Source organism: Grampus griseus (genome assembly GCF_964374135.1).
Source record: "Grampus griseus genome assembly, chromosome: 3".
Taxonomy (NCBI): domain Eukaryota; kingdom Metazoa; phylum Chordata; class Mammalia; order Artiodactyla; family Delphinidae; genus Grampus; species Grampus griseus.
The window spans coordinates 167,407,694-167,427,642 of NC_139019.1; positions in this window are offsets into that span (position 1 = coordinate 167,407,694).

Consider the following 19,949-nt stretch of genomic DNA (forward strand, 5'->3'; position numbering starts at 1 on the left):
CCCTTGAGTGCATTTTCTCACAAGTTTTTGATTGCTTCCTTCTTCTCTTCTCCTCTTAAGAGTTGTGGGCTTAAGAACAGGATAGAGATGCCATGGTGACCTCCGAACCTTCTCAATTCTTGATGAAGAACACAGGTAGACACACATCCTAGTTGCCTCTGGCTATCTTATTTATATGATTTGAGAAATGACAGCATGTCAAAATATTTCTGGGGAGCCTCAGTGATTGGGTACAAGGAGCACAGAAATTATTTTCGCCAAATTTATTTTGTACATAAAAGAGGGTCTGTACGTAAATTAAAAAGACAAAACACGTAGATCTAGGTATTTTGTTCTTTTCGTAGTAAATTTGTAGTGGCCGTATACTACACTAGCAGCAATTTTCACATTTTTCTAATTCAGAAAGGTTTTCTTATATTAGGGGAAAATTATTTATTTTAATATATAAAAATCACTGTAAAAAATCACTTTCATAAGAAATGGAGTGCATGTAAATTTTTTTTCAAAGAAAAATAAACAGGTGAATGTGGGGTAATGATTTTTTTTTTTCCCAGCACAATCTACCTCAGTGTATTGTTAGGATGTGATTCAATAATGGACATCTTTGAGACTTCAGAATTCTTCCTGGATCCGATCTGAATCAGGGAAAATTTGTATCAGCTGATTCTGAATGCCAGGGACCAGTAAGAATTTTGAGGGAGGGAGTTGGGCTGAAGTATGGCTTTCATGTGAGCATAGATCCTTTTTCTGGCTGATAATATGCTCCTCTGAATTTAATCTTCCTTTTTTTTTTTTTTTTTTGATCCTCCATCCATTGATACCGTGGCCCTTGAAATGAACCAAGTTTCAGGCCATCACGATGTATCTGAGGTATGGGGGGCATCCAGTCCTGAGTTACCCTTCTTTGGTGAGGGAAGTTCCCCTGTTGGGGCAAAGACAGGCTTTGGTACAGAGCCAGCATCCCCATTGTCCCATGGCATCCCCCTGGTGTGAGCACCTAGGTGCCCTGGGCTCTCCATGGTTTATTTCCACTCCTTTCAGATTGAGATGCTTTTTTGGGGGGTTGGGGGTGGAAAAAATCACTGTCATGGGCACCTCACACACAAACACCCAATGCAGAGTCTCTTTTTATTTTCTGAGTGGGAAGGGAGCATGTTGAGAAATTTCAACCCCAAACCCACCAAGATGCTGAACACATCTTTTAGCAACAAAACCTTGGACCCCCTGTATTTTGGTTCAGTTGACCTCAAGCTGATACTGTTTGACCTTGGGGCACTTTGATAACCCGTGTGTAAGTCTGGGCAGGGCCAGCAGCAGTGGTGTCTACTCACCAAACCTCGCTGCCCTTCCCATACCTATAGGCACCACCCCTGCAGAGTCTCCTTTCTTCCACTTTCCCTGCAGAGGTACTGTAGAGTGCTGGGCCCGCCCTTTGTAAACTGGAGTTCCCTAACTTCATTTAGCTGTCTCTGCTGCTGCAGTGAAAGAGGAAGCAGGCTTGGGTCACAGCCTCCTTTTGCATCAGATAATGTTGACTCTGTCACAACAGAACTTTAGTCCTAGAGATGGATGTCCTGGAGGATTGTAGCGATGGGTTACAAAAAAAGCAACAAAGCCAGCTTTGGATGACACTTTTTGTTGTTTGTTTTGAAAGGTGTCTCAGTATTTTAAAACCCCTTTTTATTTATGTGGCAAAACCCACATAGTTGTTTCTCTCTGGACCAGTGATGTCAAACACACGTCTGGAAATGTTTGTATTCTGGGAGCTGTTCTGGGTGATTTTCTGTCCTTTTAAGCCAGTAAGAAGCAAGAAATGCTGCTGGTTCTCTGGATAGACGTTGAGCACAACTGAAAGAAAATGTGGGAATTGGTGCAAAGATCTGCACCAACAACGCCGAGACCATTGGAGACTGCCTGTAACTGATGGACGGATCTTCCACTCTCTCCAACCAGAGTGGATGGTCTGCCATGAAATGTGCTTGTTGGGTTGGGAGGTGTTTATTTGTAGCCGTCATAACATTGGTCAGTGGACAGGAACCCATGCTCGCCATCTGGGTACATGATGGGACGTGCTGTAGTCCCCCAAACGACAATCTTTTTCTACTTTGTGGTGGGTGGAAGTTTGAGGTTCGGATGCCACTTGGCACCATAGGCGATTCAGAAATGATGGTTTTGTTGGGAGTGGGGAACATGGACATGCTGTTTGTATAGAAATGATACCTGTAGAATGGTGTCCCTTCAGAAAATCTTCTGGAATGTTCTTCAGAATATTGATTTATACCAGAGTTGAGGTTGGATAGAAGGAACAGATGGGCATTTGTTCTTTCAAAGACGTGAGAGAATGCAATGGACATTCAGAGGCTGCGCCTGGCAGTGAATGTTTCCTTAGGGGTCTCCCAGAAACAGAGGGAAACAATGACTTTTTGAGCTCACTGTCAACTTCTCATACCAGTCAAGGTCCAGAACCAGCCTCCAGCCACGTTTTAATCTGGATGTGGGCCCTAAAAATCCTTGTTCAAACTCAGACCAGGGATCTGGGGCTCTTGGTCCCATTTGAGAAGAAAGGAACTGTCTCCCCCAACCCACACACATTCAGGAATGGCTTATTTACTCTCTACCTTGTGGGCCTGGGGGTCCCGGGCCCTGCGTGTGAGCGGCAGACACCTCCCACCCAACGTCAGCCACGCAGGATCAAGTGTGCCTCGGCACATGCAGAAACCAACTCGGAGACGCAAAACCCACCAAGAGATCAATTCTTACTTTTTCAATGTTTTCCTACAAGAGCCAAGTGGCACCATGTACAGAATTTGCCTTTTTGTTTTGTTTTGTTTCTTGGAATATCAAAATTGCTCTGCATGTAAACTATGGGATAATTACCTGTTTATATGAAAATTCAGAATAAATTATCTGAGAATACTCTTGTTTCTGTGTGGTGTCCAAGCGAGGACCTATGAACTGGGTGGGGTTGTGGCTAGGGGGTGGGTGAAAGGGAAATCTCCCGGGATGTTGTGGGTGTCTGTTTTGAGAGGGAACAAACCTCCAGGTTCTTCCTATCAGTGAAGCAGGAGGTTAAATATTGTTAGCAGCAGGGCTGATGATCCACTGACACATACCTGTAGAGCTGAACCAATGCTTTAAATATGGAACTATTTCTATACTATTTGGTAAGGTACTGCTACCTCAAGGACCCCAGACCTCCCCAGGATCCAAATACTAAGCAGTTCACTACAAGAATACAAGGGGACCCCCAAGACACTGCTCCATTGCACCATGCTGGAGACTTAGATGCTAAGGTGTTGTAAATGTCATCCTGGGAACATGGACCTGCCCCGCAGGGTGAGTGGTCAGTGCAGTGTTTGCTACTGTCCCGTTGCCTGAAGGAAGTCACGTAGATGACCCCAGAGTCAGCACGGGGGGAGGGGAGGACTGCCCGAGGGTTTACATTCGGGGAGGTGGGGGAAGCGTGAATGAACTGAGTCAATCCTGCAACAATTGCCCACATGTCTCACTTTACCCTGCTATGATTGAGGATGAGAGACCTTCCGTCATGTGACCATAGTGAGGATAAAGTGAGGTAACGTTTATCCTCCATGCTCCCTCCAGGGTGTCCTTCCCACACCCCCATATCCCTCCAGGTTCCCCATCCTCCAAAAAATGGATGCCACTGCTAGGTGGTAGCCTGAATTGTGCCTCCCTGGGCTTGTGAAATTCAATAGAAGCCTTGTGGAAAAGGGAAAATGCTTTCCTCCTCAGGAAAGAATCTCAAGGATGCTTCAGCCTCAGGTGTGCAGGTGGGTGGGTGGTCTCTTTGCCCAGGTGGGCCATGCAGACTCCTCAAACTTGTGGCCAGGTGATGACAATGCAGATTAGGGTCCCTGGGGCCCTGGCCCTGGCTCCGACTCAAGTGTGAGCAGCATGACAGATGAGACAGTTGTCACCAGCTTAGTATACAAGCAAAAGGAAGCACATGGAAGCTCTGGTATCTCTGAAGTACTCAACAGAAGAGAGAAGTGCTACTCTCTTATCAGGGATAACAGGGTTGGCGGGTGGTCTAGACTCTGAGATGTGATGAGATCCAAGTTTTCTAGCTGTTGATCTCCAACCTCCTTGACTGCTGGTGACCCAACCCCCTGGGGCATGGTTTCACCCCTCCCCCCGCCCCATGAAGCTGACTGTTCTGCCTGGGATTGGGTCCTCAAGGTGACTCACCCAGAATCTTCAATAGAAGTCCTCATTATAATCAGAGACTCACAGGAGTTGATGCCATGTTGTACCACCCATGCCATCTCTTTGGAACCCAGGGGCTCACTCTTCCAGCTACCAGGGAGGTTGTCTGCTGGGGGCTCACAACTGAGTCCTTTTTGCCAGAACTTTCCTCAGCTTAAGGGAGCTGCTTGGTCCAAGGTTATGTCCCCTCCATAGGGGCAGCCACATCTGACAACTGGCCAGGGGTACAAATGCCTGACCCCTGTGCCTAAATGCATTTTATGGGTTTAATTGCTCCCCCCACCCCACAAAAAGATACATTTAAGTCCTAATCTCCAGTACCTCAGAATGATGATCTTATCTGCAAAGCAGAAATAGAGACACAGACGTAGAGAACAAATGTATGGATACCAAGGGGAAAAGAGGTGGGAGGAACTGGGAGATTGGGATTGACACATATACACTACTGATACTATGTATAAAATAGACAACTGATGGTAACCTACTGTATAGCACAGGGAACTACACTTAATGCACTGTGTGACCTAAATGGGAAGGAAATCCAAAGAAGAGGGGATACATGTATATGTATATGTATAGCTGATTCACTTTGCTGTACAGTAGAAACTAATACAACATTGTAAAGCAACTATACTCCAATAAAAATTAATTTAAAAAAAGAATGTGACCTTACTGGGAAATTACATTGCAGATGTAATTCATTTGGTTAAGGTGAGGTGGACCTGGAGTGGGCTGGGCCCCTAATCTGATATTAGTGGCATCCTTACGAAAGGGGGAAATTTGGACACAGCCATGCACACGGGGAGAACATCATGTGAAGATGAAGGCAGAGATTGGGGTAATGGGTCTGCAAGCCAAGGAATGCTAAAGATTGCCAGCAAAAAGGCACAAGCTAGGAGAGAAGCAAGGAACAGATTCCCTCTCACAGCCCTCAGAAGGGACCAACCCTGCAGACACCTTGATCTCAGACTTCCAGCCTCCAGAACTGTGAGAGAATAAATGTCTGTTAAGTCCCCCGGTCTGTGGAGCTTTGTTACAGCAGCTCTGGTAAACTAGTACAATGTGGGACAACTGTGCTGAATCACCACCATTTTAACGCTCCGCAGGGGATCAGGTAAGGTGCTGGTTGCAGCTGCTTGAAGTTTCATCTTTCCCTCGTTCAGACTTACTTCCCTTACTTATGTTGATCCCGTTATCCCAGACAAACCTCCTCCATGTAAACCTCTGTTTATTGCTGTGTAACAAACACTCCAATACTTAGTGACTTAAAACAAGCAACAGTGATTATTTCTCACTACTCCATGAGCCAGCCAAGCAGTTCTTTTAGTCCAGGCTGCCGTGTGTGATCTCTTGGGTCAGCTGATGGCTTGGCTGGGTGAATGATTTGAGATGGTTTACCCATCTGTCAGATGATGGCAGGCTGAAAGATCTCAGAGTCTTTTTCTCAGAGAACCCAGTCTACCACAGCCAGAGATGTTGGGACCTCAAGGAGCTTCTTCTCATTGGCAGATTCAGGAATTGAAACAGAGAGGGAGAGTGAACTCCCAAAGGTCACAGAGCAAGTTACTCTGTCTCACACTAGGCTGTTTGATACACCTATGGGTAAACGTGGCATTCCAGCATTGGGAGAGACAAAGAGATACCCTTGTGAGATTTCTGACATAGCCCCTCCCTGGAGGTCCTGGAAATTACAGAATGCTGAACAGTAACCCGTAGAGGAAAGGAAAGGAAGGGTTCCCGTGGTTAAGGGTATCACAGGGGTATGAACTGGTTCACCACAAGTCTTTAAACTCAGAGATCTGTGAATTGCCTGTTTTTTCCACCAGGTGATCTTAGACAACTCATTATACCTCTCTCAGCCCCAGTTTCCTCATGTTTTAAAAGGAGGTCATCATAGAACCTCCACTGTAGGGTTGTTGTGAGATTAAATTGTATAAGACTGAAAAGGCCTTAAGAACATTTTTATCATTGATAAATACACACTTTCAAGCCTCAGGGAACGAGTACCATGGTGTGTGGTGTCATTGCATGAACCGCCCATGGTGGAATGCTCAGGACAACCCTGTGTTCCACAGATGGGGAACCCCAGCCTCAGAGAGTTGAAGGAGCATCACCAGGACACCCCTTTTCTGTGTCCTGTCACGTTGGGGATTATAGCTGTGATGGACACACTTTAAGGTGACCTCTGATCAATAATTCCCACTTTCTGGTATCCACAGTTTGTATAATCTCCTCCCACTGAGGATGGGCAAGATATATGACTAATTAACTGTGGGAAAAATGATGAGATGTCTCTCTCATGTTTATGGAACATTGTATGAGTCCAATCTTAGCAAGTCGGAGAGAGAGATTTTACTGGTGGCCTTGAAAAGGCTATGAAAAGGACTACTTGTAAGGAACTGTGGCAGCCCCAGGACCTTAGAATGGCCTCCAATGAATAGCTGGTACAAAGCTGGTGTCATCTGTCCCCAAACCTGGAGGTAATGAACTCTACCAACAGTCTGAATGCACTTGGGAGCCTATTCTTCCCCAGTCGAGCCTCCGTATGAGGATGCAGCCTGGTGGACACCTTGATTGCAGTTTTGAGAGACAATGAGACCTAGCTAAGGGGTGCCCAGACTCCTGCCTGGTCCACAGAAATTGTGTAACAATAAATGTGTGTGTTGTTTCAAGTTGTTAAATTTGTTACACAGCAATAGAAAACTAATACAAATTAGGAGTTTGGGATTAACTCCTAGTGTGTATACATAGATACACACTATTCTGTATAAAATAGATAACCAACAAGGACCTACTGTATAGCACAGGGAAATATACTCAATATCTTCTAATAACCTATAATGAAAGAGAGTCTAAAAAGAATCTATCTATCTATCTATCTATTACCTATCTATCTGAATTACTTTGCTGTGCACCTGAAACTGACACAACATTGTAAATCAACTCTATTTCAATAAAAATTTTCATGAGAAAAAAAGTAGAAAACTAATACAATAGCAGAGTTACCTGATTCGAGATATCTTGTAGATTAAGAGTTATTTTGTGTATGGGGCATAGAGAGTCCTTGCTAAGTGTTAGCTAATACTCATCACCAGCGTTGATATTGTCAAGATGCTCCTGGCAGAAGGCATCCTCATGTGCCAGTCTTTGTTTTTAAATGTGAATCCTCATTTTCTTTTAAATTGATGTATAACTGACATACATTATGTTAGTTTCAGATGCACAACATAATGGTTCAATATTTATATATACTATGAAATTATCACCACGATAAATTTAGTTAACATCTGTCACCATACAGTTACATTTTTTTTCTTGTGATGAGGACTTTTAAGATCTCCTGTCTTAGCAACGTTCAAATATACAAGAGTATCATTAACTGTATCACCATGCTGTACATTACATCTCCAGGAATTATTTATTTTATAGCTATAAGTCTGTACCTTGTGACCCCCTTCACTCATTTCACCCACCCCCACCCCTTTATAGGTTATTAAAAAATATTGAGGGGCTTCCCTGGTGGCGCAGTGGTTGAGAGTCCGCCTGCCGATGCAGGGGACACAGGTTCGTGCCCCGGTCTGGGAAGATCCCATATGCCGTGGAGCGGCTGGGCCCGTGAGCCATGGCCACTGAGCCTGCACGTCCGGAGCCTGTGCTCCGCAACGGGAGAGGCCACAACAGTGAGAGGCCCGCGAACCGCAAAAACAAAACAAAACAAACAAACAAACAAAATATATATATATAGTCCACTGTGCTATACAGTAGGTCCTTGTTGTCTGCCTATTTTATATATAGTGGTGTGTATATGGTAATCCCAAACTCCTAATTTATCTCTCCCTGTATCTTTGTTTTAAATTTTTTGCTTTGTCGTCTTTATTATTGCCCTCATTCTACTTGTTTATTGTGTTGTTCTGTTTATAATTTCTTAAGCTGGATATTGGTCTCATTTGTTTTCAGCTTTTTTTTTTCTTTTCAATTGTAGGCATCTCAGGTTGTACATTTCTGACTATGAAAACAGAAATAAGAAAGTTATATACAGTATGTTAGAAGTGATCTGTTCTAGGAGGAAAATACAGAGAAAGTGGGTATGGAGTGTATTAGTTTCCTAGGGCTGCCTTAACAAAATACCACAGACTGGGTGGTTTAAACCACAGAAATCTTTTTTCTCACAGTGTTGGAGGCTGAAGGTCCCAGATCCAGATGCTGGCTGATTCAGATCCTGGGGAGAGCTTTCTTTCTGGCTTGCAGACGGCTGCTTTCTTGTCGCATCCTCACATGGCCTTTCAGTGGGAAAGAGAGTGAGCTATCTGGTGTCTCCTCTTATAAGGAAACAAATCCTACTGGATTTGGCCCCTGCTGACTTCATTTAACTTTAATTACTTCCTTAGAAGCACCATCTCCAAATACAGCCACACTGGGTGTTAGGGCTTCAACATATGAATTCTGGGGGGACACATTCAATCTGTTACAGGGGGCTGAGGGGTTGCATTTTTAAATAAGATGACCACAGAAACAGTGACTGTTGGGCAAGTGATCATGATTTTCACAAATGTCATGGCTATCATGTTTAAGAAATTTCCCTTGTTCTGAGTGAATCATTTTGTAGTTGGATTCTAGAAGATCGATTTATGGTTCTTAATGGGAGGATGAAAGAAATCAAGCGCTAATTGACTTAAATGTCTAATTGGTGATGGTGGGTTTCAGAGGATGGTCATCAGGCGAGGCATTTTAACAAGAGCTTGAAGCCACAAAGAGATGAAAAGATGATTCTGCTGGCCAGCGCCAACAGACAGTTCACTGCAATCATTAACTGTTTTTGCTCTGTTATCTGGGTTGTGAACAAAGAAATGAGCCTGAAATGTAGATGCTTCTCATACATTGTAACCAGGCTGTTTGACACCATACTAGGATCCCAGTTTCTTTTTAGTCACTCCATGTCCATGGGGACCACCTGTTACCAAAACAAATGTGAATTAACGTCTCTCATACTGATGACTATAGAGAGCATTCCCATTTCTTGCTTTTACTTTGTTGTTATTTTGGGTTTGGGTCCTCTGGTTAGTTGATACATATGCTGAAAGAAAAAGAAATTCCTTTCTGGATTAGTTAACCAATGTGTACTCTACAATCAGTATCTGCAGGTTACAAAACAAAGTACTGCCTCACTGGTTACTACCCTTGTTTCTAGAAACATTTTGGTTTGTGGGTTTAGAGTGGTGAAACACTGCCATCTTCAGAGCGTATTTGGGAATTTAAAAGAAGGGTGTTCTACAGGTGTTTTTGTTTTTAGCCTTTGGAAAAATGGATCAAAGTAGCAGAAAATCCTAATTCAAATGGGCTAGAGAGATTACAAAATCATGATGATAAGGATCCTTTCAGATGTTTTGCTTCTCTTCTGTTTCTCTCTCTCTCTTTCTCTTTCTCTCTCTGTCTCTTGTAGCAGAATGCTTAAGAGTACTGATTCTGGAGTGAGATTGTCAGATTTTTAATCTCTTAGGAGCTGCGTGACCTTGGGCAAGTCATTTAATCCCTCTGTGCCTCCCTGTCTCTGTTTCCTCATCTGAAAAATCGCATCGTAACTCAGGTTCTCTGAAAAGCAGACACCAAAACAGACTCAGATGTGTGGATAAATGGGAAAAGGAGCTCTCAGCGCAGTGCTGAGAAAGTCTCTGTAAGGCCAATGGGGTGCCCCAGGGCAAAGAGTGCCTGTCAGAGGTGTCCTGCATTGGGCAGAAATGACCTGGCTCTGGTCCTCCCATCCATCAGGCTCAGGTATTAGTTGGGAGCAGCCCAGGGACAACGTGGCTTTGGTGTGAACCCTGAAGCAGGTCTGAAGGTGCAGCAGCTGGAGGTGGTCAATTTATTGTATCCCCATGACAGGTTCTCAAAAAGGGAGATCTGAGCAGCGCATGACGGCTGAAAAAAGGGATAATGATATCTTCCTTATAGGGATGGTGAGAGGGTTAAATGAGTTAATACCTGAAAGCCCTTAGCACAATGCCTGGTGATTGAAGTGTGAATTTATATGCTTTTCTATCACATTGGGGAAGTAGTGCAAATTCCTATTTTATTCACTGTTTATCAGGAAGGGAGTTTGGATTTGGATCAAATGCTAAGCTGATGGCTTCTGTTTGTCCCTCCCCAGGACCACTCTCCATGCTATTTCACCATGTTCTCTGCCCACAAAGGCCGACCTATGTGGACTGCAACAGGCACCCTTGCCCTCTGGCTTCAGTGGGTTCTGACAGTAACGTTGCTCTTCATTGTCAAGGTGGAGACCTGGAAGGGTGGAGAGTGGGGAGAGGGAGGGCGGGGTAGTTATTCCCCTGGCTGATTTCTTGTGTTACCGAGTCCAAGCTCGTACTGCTCGCTGCATGGCAGGCCAAAATATCGAGAGATGAGTTGTTGGGTTAAGGAATAGCGACTTTATTCAGAAAGCCAGCAGACCGAGAAGATGGTGGGCTAGGTCCCAAAGAACCATCTTGCCCAGGTTTGGATGCTAGTTTCTTTTATAGAACAAAGAGTGGGAGGTGAGGAGGTAAAGTAAAAAAGGCAGTAAGTTGTTGCAAATATCAATATTTCTTGGTTCTGGCCAGATTCTTGAGGGGATGTGTTAATTTCTTCCTTCCTGCAGCCATTCACAGGTGGGCTGGTCAGGAGGTTTCCTGTGAGCTAAAAAAAGAGGTATAATAGTTTAGCTTCGTGCTCTTCACCTGGGAAGCAGGGTTCCCAGAGATGGGCCATTATGTATAATTTAAGCTTATAGGCAACATCCCTTTGTAATAGAATACAAAGGTTCTTCCCTATTACAACACTGAAGCTTACTCTTTGGTCTAAGTTGCTGCCTTTCTAGAAGCCATCCACCATGCCATGAAGATACTCAAGCAGCCCCAGGGAAAGGTCCATGTGGAGGGGAACTGGATTAATTCACGTCCCCCTTATTATGGTATGTGATTGCCATTTTCTCCACATCTTGGCCATTACATGATCTTATTAAACTTAAAAAAAAATTCTCATTGATAAATGATGAAAGGAATTTTGGTGTTTCACTTTATAGTTTTCTTTTTACGAGAGCCATTTGAATTTTTTGGTGAACTGTGTGTTCTTAAAATTCGCCCTTTTCTCTCATGGATTCTTGGTCTTTTTCTTATTGCTTGGTAGGAGTTCTTTAATATTAATAAATTAGCCTTTGTGATGAGTTGCATTTCCCTCTGTCTTTTGTCTTTGCCATGTGGGGTCTTTTTGGTTTGTTTGTTTTAATGAACACAAATTTATTACTTTTTAACTTGTGGCTTCTTGTTTGGTTGAGGGTGTTGGTTGCTGGTGTTTCTACCAATTCTTATTTTGGGACAAAGAGAGGAAGTATTCTGGGACTCTGTTTGTCACTTAGGTTGGAGAACCTAGTGGGTTGCCTCTTGAACACTTGTTGAGATTCTGATCATCGCTGGGGATACTCACATCTTGTCTTGGGAAGACAAGAGAAGCAGGCTGGGGTGTGGTTTGGGTGAGGATGGTGTGGTGTTTCCTGGGTGTCCTTTCTTCTTTGGCGTGTAGGGGATTGGTTGTTCCTTTCGGGGGTTTCCATCATCATTTACGTTGGATGCATATGGATCGTTTGATGAAGTTCTTCTGTCTCTAATGTTGGGATAAGTGGGGGTGGGGTGTCATAGGCTGAGGCTCCTGCCATTTCTGGTCTGGAGATCTGGGGGGGGTGGTGGTTATTGCTTGGCGCTCTTATCTTTTCTAGTGTTGGGTGGACTTGACACAGTTACTGGCTGGAGATTCTCTTGTCTCTAGTTTGGGGACAAGTTTGGGGGCATTAGATGGGGCTCCACTTATCTCTGGTTGGGGGGCTGAAAGAGTCACTCTCTGGGACTCCTCTTGTCTGTATTGTTGGTATAGGTTGGGTGGGTTACTGGAGTGAGTTGCCCATTCTCTAGTGATGCAGGGAAGCTGAAGGAGTCCCTTCTGGGGCTGCTGTCATTTCTAGAATTTGAAGTGACTATGGGGTGCTTGTTGGAATTCCCAACATCTCTCATTTTGAAGGAATAGAGGTGTTGCTTGTTAGGACCCTGTCTTTTGTGCTTGGGGTGACTGGGGGATTGCTACCTGAGATCCTGTTGCCTCTAGTGTTGGGAGGGGACGGGTGGTCACTTCATAGGGCTTCTGTAAGCTCCAGAGTTGGATGCAGACTTTGAGCATCACCTTGTGGGCTTCCTATAAGCTCTAGTCTTAGAGGGTGAGCTGGGGGGTCACTTGCTGTGTCTCCTCCAACACCCCTAGTTTTGGGGGGTCGGTTCAATGAGATTTTAGAACATTCTTTTAAAAAATTTTAGATTTCCAAAGAAGTTATAAAACCACACAGGGTGTTTTATATGGTCAATATTTATTTATATTTACTCATGTTTTATGCTTCCTGCTGACCTCCATCTGGCTGCATCTTTTTATTTGTTTTATTTATTTATTTATGGCTGTGTTGGGTCTTCATTGATGCATGCGGGCTTTCTCTAGTTCTGGCTGTATCTTTTTGTTTGTTTATTTATGGCTGTGTTGGGTCTTCATTGATACGTGCGGGCTTTCTCTAGTTGTGGCGAGCAGAGACTACTCTTTGTTGTGGTGTGCGGGCTTCTCATTGTGGTGGCTTCTCTTGTTGTGGAGCACAGGCTCTAGGCGCGTGGGCTTCAGTAGTTGTGGCGCGCAGGCTTAGTTGCTCCGCAGCATGTGGGATTGTCCCGGACCAGGGATCAAACCCACGTCCCCTGCATTGGCAGGAGGATTCTTAACCACTGTGCCACCAGGGAAGTCCCCTGGCTGCATCTTGACTGCAACTTTATGAGGGAGCCTGAGCTAGAACTACATAGCTCATCTGTTTCTGAACTTGTGGTCTACATAAATTGTGAGATTATGTCTGTTGTTTTAAACCAATAAGTTTTGGGGCTCATTTGTTACACAACAGATAATTTACACATCCAGCGAGAGTTCCCAAGATGTCTGAGGGATGAGAGGTCAGCAAACGCTTTCCCAGAGCCACTGCATTCATATCTACCTATTATGGATTCTCTTGTGCACAGAAAGGTAGGAGTTACTACTGAAAGATTTCCCACAATGATTACATCCATAGGGTTTTTCTCCAGTGCGAGTTCTCATGTGTTTCTTAACAGATGAGAGATTATTAAAGGCTTTCCCACAGTCACTACATTTATAGGGTTTCTCTCTATTATGTGTTCTCTTGTGCACTGTAAGAGAAAAGCTACTGCTGCAGGATTTTCCATAATCATTAAATTCACAGGGTTTTTCTCCAGTATGAGTTCTCACATGCTGCATCAGATGTGAGCTCTTCCTAAAGGTTTTCCCACAATCACTGCATTCATAAATTTCTCCCCCATATGGATTCTATTGTACCCAGTAAGGAAGGACCTCATGCTGAAGGCTTTCCACACTGATTACATTCATAATGATTCTCCCTTGTATGAATTCTCCTGTGCCTTTTGAGGATACATCTGGTGCGGAAAACATGAAAACACTGGTTACATGAATAGGGGTTTCTCCAGTGTGAGTTCTCACATGCAGTCTGAGGGATTATTGAAGGTTTTCCCACAGTCGTTGCATCCATAGGGTTTTTCCCCATTATGTATTCTCTTATGAACAGTGAGGTAGGATCTGCTGCTGAAGGATTTGCCACATTGATTACAATGATAGGGTTCTTCTCCAGTATGAATTGTCTTCTGCTGAGTAAGGTTTAATTTTATGCTGAAGACTTTAAAACACTGATTACATTCCTTGAGCTTCACTCCAAGAAGACGTTTCTCCTGTTGATTATGAGATGAATGACAACTATAATTTACAGTACTTTTAATATTCAATGCTATCATAGGAATTCTCCCTCCCAGGGACTCTGTTATATATAAAATTATTATAATTTGTGTGTTTGCTACACTGAGTGCTTGTATATGGTTTCTGCTAGTCTGAGTTCTTAGAAGCTAAAAAAGATAGATGTTTTGCCACATCAAAGCCTTTATCCTATTCACAGAGCATTTTCTGATAAGTTTAAGACTGATTTATGTTTGAAACACTCAATATCTGAGTCACATTTATGCAAACAATTACTTGTAGGAATGCTCAAAGAAAAAATAATTTTGGAGATAACTTATACTTTACTCCAAATTCACAACAGTTTCATGGTATCTCTCCAGAGGTAACATTTTCTCTTGGGAAAATGACTCTCTTGGTAACTTTGTGGCTTTTCTAATTTATGGCATCTTTCCACTGTGGAAAATCAGAACTCTTACTATTGTGATACCTTTAGATTGCTCTTTTCTAAAAACATGCTGCTTAGAAGTTAACCCTTTGGCTTTAAGTAGAACCTCCAAATCTGAAAAAAATTGAAAATAAATTTAAGTTGATGAGAAAAGAAAAGGTATAAAGCATATATTAGTGAAGGCAGACCCTTCACTAAGGGATTAGGGTTTTTTAGGAGGTTTGCAATAAGAGGGACATGGGTATGAAGTTTTAGGTATTCATCTGAAGCCAAAATAAGGTGTGAGATGATGAACAGAAAGTTAAAGAGAAAGGAAAAGAAAGTACACAAGGAAGCTCATACCAAATGGTCTTGGACTTGTCAGAAAAAAAGGGCATTTTACAGTGTTTCCCAGGACATTTCCTAATGTAATACTAAACTCCCAAGCCACGGGAGATATTCCTCACAAGGAGTCATATCTACCTTGTACTCACCTGGACAGGTGTCTGGGGTAATTCCTCTCTCCTCTGTCATCACTTTATCTTCTTGCTCCAATTTGGAGATCTGACTGGGTTTATCAATTTGATTACCAATATATGGAGAAAGCATACATGATATAGGGAGACTATGCAGGGGAAAACAGTGAAACTGAAGCCAACACTTCTGAAGATGAGCAGGCAGGAGCAATGGAATATTTATCCCTAAATTTGAATAATATAGTAACCACTTATCTTTCATAAAAAAAATGCAAGTGTCCTCAGTCAATATATCTAGGGTGATTTGGGGATAACTGGTTCCAGAAGCTCATGCACAAATTCAAATGCAGACTTAAAAGCCCCAAAACTTTTATCCATAGTCAGGGCATGGAATAGATCTTCAGTTCATAGGGAAGAGATTAGATTACCCATGCGGGTAGGGACCATATGTGTCTCATTCACCACTGTATTCCTAATTCCTAGCACAGACCTATGTACACAGAGGTGCTTAAGAAAAGACTTGTGAAATGAACCTATCTATGAAACAGAAACAGAATCATGGACATAGAGAACAGACTGGTGGCTGTCAAGGGGGATGGGGATGGGGGAGGAATGGAGTGGGAGGTTGGGGTTAGCAGATGTAAGCTTTTATATATAGAATGGATAAACAACAAGGTCCTACTGTACAGCAGAGAGAACTATATTCAATATCTTATGATAAATCATAATGGAAAAGGATATATATATATATATATATAAAGAATGTATATATGTGTATAACTGAATCACTTTGCTCAACAGCAGTAATTAACATAACATTGTAAATCAGCTATACTTCAATAAAAAAAGAATTAAAAAAAAGACTTGTGAGAAGTGATGTCAGTAAAAATGGTGGAGCAGGGAACCCCCAGAGTCCAATACACCACAGAAAAACAGGAAATAAACTGGCAAAAACTGTCAGCATCAACTTTACTGAAAGTCTTGAAAGTTATCGTAAGTTTACAGCAATCAGGAAAATACTTAATCAAGACCAAAAGGTGAATCTGGTAAGAGAGCTTTGTGACATTTTCACTAACCCTGGCCTCATCACCTGCTCCTCACTTTGGCAGCCACACTGAAATCAACAGTCTGCGTTCCTAGTATTGGTGGGAGCAGAATGGATCTTGTGCTCAAAGAATTGTGGTTGTTTGTTTTGACCTATCTGGTGGCTCCTGAAGGATTGGCTCAAAGGGTTTGCTTTTATTTTGTCTAACTTCAAACTCTCCCAGGGCTGAGGTGGCAACAGGGAATGGAGGACCAGAGCATGGGCTGAACACATTTAAATGTATCAGCCACTGCTGCCTGGGGCAAGGGAAAATCATTGAAGCAAATGTAAGACTAACCAAAAGGTCTGGGAGCAAAAGTAGGGAATTAGATGCTTTGGGGAAAAAGGGCTTTGAAAAGCTCTCACATATTCCTAGGAATATAGAAGGCCATGCACATAGCCACAGCTGGGTACAGTTGGGTACATGTTCAGGAAAGACCTGAGAAGGCACTAAGACCTCACCTCTGATTGACCTTCAGGCTCTGCACAAGCAAGAAGTAAAGGCTAAAGCAGAGTTGTAAACTGCCTGTTTTGAAGGCATGGTCCTACATACACACAGAGACCATCTAAAAAGACTGAGAGTTTGGGGATTCCAGGTGTTTAAGGGAATCTATGACAAATCACTAGCTGACCATTAAGCTAACAGAATAGAGATTTCAGTGGCCACACACAACAAACACAGACATTACAAAATTAGTTCAGAAATGTCACCAAACACCACCAACAGCAACAAGTAACAACAAGCCTTGGGGATGGGGGAATCTTTGATTTATGGAATTGCCATATTATAATATTCCAAATGTATAGTTTTCAATAAAATAATTATGAGGCATGCAAAGAAACAAAAAAAGCATGGCCCATTACAGGAAAAGAAAATTAATAGAAACTGTCCCCTAGGAAGGAACTTAGTAGACAAAGACTTCAGATCAGCTATTTCTAGTGTGCTCAAAGAGTTAAAGGAAACCACATTCAAAGGACTAAAGGAAACTGAATTCTCACCAAATATACACCATCACAAAGAGAGAGAAATTATAAAAAGGAGCCAAATAGAAATTTGGGAGTTGACAAGTACAACAACTGAAATGAAAATTCAGTAGAGCAGTTCATTAGCAGACTTGATCTGGCAGGAGAAAGAATCAATGAACCTGAAGATAGATCAATTGATACTGCCAAATCTGAAGATGACAAAAAAAAAAAAAAAAAAAAAGGAAAACCAACAGAGCATAAGAAACCTTTGGGATACCATCAGACATCCAATATATGCATAATGGGATTCCTTTTATGCAGGAGAGACAGAGGAGACAGAGAAAGGGGAAGAAACAGTATTTGAAAAAAATAACGGCCCCAAAAATTCCCCAACTGATGAAAGTCATGAATCTACATATCTAAGAAACTTAAGAAACTCCAAACAGGATAAACTCAAAGAGATCCACACTGAGACATATAATAATCAAACTGTTGAAAGCCAAAGACAAAAAGAGTATCCTGAAAGCAGCTAGAGAGAAGAAACTCTTCATGTATAAGGGATAATCAATAAGATTAACAGCTGATTTCTCATCAGAAATCATGAAGGCCATAAGGCAGTGGAGCGACATATTCAAAGTACTGAAAGCAAAACAAAAAAACCTGTCACACAAGAACTCTATCTCTGGCAAAACTATCCTTCAAGAAAATGAAAAGACAATCCATAGAACTGAAAAAATATTTGTGGACCGTATATTTGACAAGGGTCCAGCATTCAGAATATATAAAGAACTCCTACAACTCAGCAACAAAAAGACAAATCAGTCCATCCCTCCCAAAATGGGCAAAGGACTTGAATAAATATTTCTCCAAAGAAGATATACAAATGACAAACAAGTATATGAAAAGATGATTGATCTCATTGTTCTCTAAAGAAATAAAAATAAAACCAACAATGAGATAGATACTACTTTGCACATACAAGGATGACTATAGTAATAAAAAAAAAAGAAAGAAAGAAGAGAAAAGAAAAATAAACAAGTGTTGGTGAGGATGTGGAGAACTGAAACTTTCATATATTGTTGTGGGAATGTAAATGGTGCAGCTACTATGGAGAACAGTTTGGAGGGTCCTCAAAAAGTTAGCAGAATGACCATATGATTCAGCAATTCCATTCCTAGGTATACGCTCAAGAGAACTGAAAACAAGTGTTCAAGCAAAAATTTATATGTGAATGTTTGCAGCAGCCCTATTCACAATAGCCAAAAGGTAGAGACAACTCAGATGTCCATCAGCTGATAAGTGGATACTCAAAAAGTGGTTTATATATACAACAGAATAACACTCAACCATAAAACAAAGAATGAATCCATGCTACAGGATGGCTGAACCTTGAAAACATTATGCTAAGCAAAAGAAGCCACACACAAAGGCCATGTATTATATGATTCCATTTAGATGCAATGACTAGAAAAGGAAAATCCATAGGGACAGAGAGTAAATAAATGGTGGCCAGTGGCTGGGGCTAGACACGATGATTATGGGGTTTATTTTTGGTGTGATAAAAATGTTCTGGAATTAGATAGTAGTGATGGTTGCCCAACACTGTGACATTACTAAAAGTCATTGAATTGTACATTTAAAAATAGTAAAATGGTGAATTTTTCTGATCTGTTAATGTTATATGAATTTTTTTTAAAGTCTTGTTACCTGAGTCATTAAATAAATGCAGGAATGATGTTAGGTTTACCGAGTGATGCCAGGTTCCTGCAGTTCTCCAGCACCACATCTTTATACAGTGTTCTTTGAGAAGGGTCCAACAGTGCCCACTCTTCCTGGGTAAACTGTCTGGCCACATCCTTGAAGGTCACAAAGTGCTAAACCATCACTAACATCATGGCTAGCCAAGGACCACCTTCACCAAAGTTGAGAGGAAAAGGGCCGAGGATGACAGAACTAGGGATGAGAAACCCAAAGCACAAGTTGTGTAGACTGGGTTCTAAGCTCTGCTCTCATTTGCTTCTCAGCTCAGCCCTCAACGCTCACCTCCTGTCTACTTGTGCCCACTCCCAAGGTTCAATGCATCTCTAACATGCAGGTGATTTTCATTTCCTTTGAGAAAAAAAATGTGTGAGCTCCTGCAATCTTATTTCCCTCAATCTTCAAGTTTGAGCATAGGCCTGGGATACTGTCAAAATCAGAGAAACACTTGGTAAATGAATGAATGATTTCTCAATGGTCATCATCAATTTCTTGAGTTTAGGACACAGTCAAGTCTTTGCTTCAAAACTCTCAGCAGAACACGGTGTAGACAGTGACCCTGGAGGAAGCTCTACATTGCAGTAAATGCTGACATATGCTAACACTGTTTGGGTTGCCCCAAACCCTCCATCAGATGCCCGAAGACCTGATTTGGCTCTGATCCTGCAGGTCATTGAAGGATAACAAGTCCAACTTCTGGTCAAAGGAATAATGATTTGGAAACAGGAATATCGGACTCACCTGTAACCAGTCTGTCAGGAGGCCATTAGCCAACCCTTCCTCCTCTGTGCATCCTTTCTGGTGAGAGGCTGGGTATAGGGAAGACTGAGCTGGAGAAGAAGAAATGTCCCAAGAATCCAGGCTTGCCCCCTGTTCTCAAACTCACAAATCTGGAGGCTCCCCCACCTACTTGTGATTGACTGTATCCCCAACACACACACACACACACACACACACACACACACACACACACACACAGAGCTTTCATAAGAAACCAGAGCACAGCCCTGCCTCACCCACAGCCGGAAGAGAGGGCCAAGCGTCTTAATGCACTCAAGGAAGAGATTATCATTCCCATTTCACAGATGAAGAAACTGAAGTTCGAGGGATATCACTGTTATTTTATCAAGTTTGTAGAAAGAATCAGAGGCACAATTCAAAAGCTTCTGCACACTCACCACCAAGGTGACATCTCCACAGA